At 39.1% G+C, this 1,149-nt stretch overlaps 1 protein-coding gene across 1 annotated transcript in view; it reads right to left on the bottom strand.

Moving 5' to 3' along the window:
• E2F8 (E2F transcription factor 8) overlaps positions 1–1,149 on the bottom strand; it is a 9,648-nt gene that overhangs the window by 1,286 nt on the left and 7,213 nt on the right. The gene's annotated exons all lie outside the window — the stretch shown is intronic.

Genomic DNA, 1,149 nt, shown 5'->3' with positions numbered 1-1,149 from the left:
CAGGTCAGATGTTGTCACTGGAATGACACCTGAAACAGAAAAATCAAGTGTTGAAGGGTATTAAATGTCTTGTAATTTTGTTACCTCAGTGGGATGAATCTGGCCCAACATCCTCCAAGCTGTGTGCCAGTTCTATGGGATACTCACCAGCAAGGGGGGAGCTGTAGGTGCTGTGCTGTAAGGAACATATTGCAGCTTTCTCTGCATCATAAAAGCCTGCCTTGCTGCCATGGGTGCACTGAGTGAGGGGAATGAGATAGCCAGATGGAAAAAAAGTCTGAAAAAGAAAAATACAAACCCCTAGTAAGTAGAAAATGAAGTTTTTCTCCCAAGTTACATCCCCCTTGCCTTCTTCTTTATCCTCCACACCCCCAGATCCTATATTCTGTGCCTGTACCACCTTCTGTCTGAAATTAAATGGAATTGACTCAAGCACTCTTTAAGGTAAGACTGGCCTAATGTGCAGAAGACAGATGACTCAATTTCCAGCTGATATCCTCAGTGAGGAATTAGAAATCCATCTGGGAGTAACACAGTACAATTAGATTAGACAAAAGAGATCCTGATACTGAATACTACTTTTTTTTTTTTTTTTTTTTTTTTCCCAGAAGAAACATCTAGACCCAGTAATCATCATGTCACCTCATTCTTGGATTCTGTTTTTACTAAGACAAATATTGGAAGACATTTAAATTTGCATTTACAAGTTCTGGTTTTGTCATCAGAACTGTTCTTTATTCAGGCTTACTACAACAGTAAGTCTTAACTGCAGAAAAACAAATTTTCCTGATGAAATTTAGTGTGAGTATGTTGTGAATTAAGGTATTGGAGACTAAATACAGACAAACACAGGACTGGGGATATAAGGAATCTCAACATTGCCTTAATCTACTTAGTTTCATGATCTTCATCCCGATCGAAGCCTGAAAGTCACTTCATGTCCTCTTATTTTTGTACTTAATGCTGAAACAGAAGTCCTACATTCCTACAAAATAAGGTTTTAAAAGCACACTAAAAAGAATCCATCCAAAGGCAATCTATATATGTGTAGTTGAGGACAGTTCTGTTTATTTTGCAAAGATTCCAAGTGGTGTTTTCCCAGGCAAGAAGTGCTGTGGGGTCTGCCAGGGCTTACCTCGTGAGCAGGAA

This window comes from Chaetura pelagica, unplaced genomic scaffold (assembly GCF_000747805.2).
Source record: "Chaetura pelagica isolate M959 unplaced genomic scaffold, ChaPel_1.0 scaffold401, whole genome shotgun sequence".
NCBI lineage: Eukaryota > Metazoa > Chordata > Aves > Apodiformes > Apodidae > Chaetura > Chaetura pelagica.
This window is presented reverse-complemented; position numbering and strand designations above follow the sequence as displayed.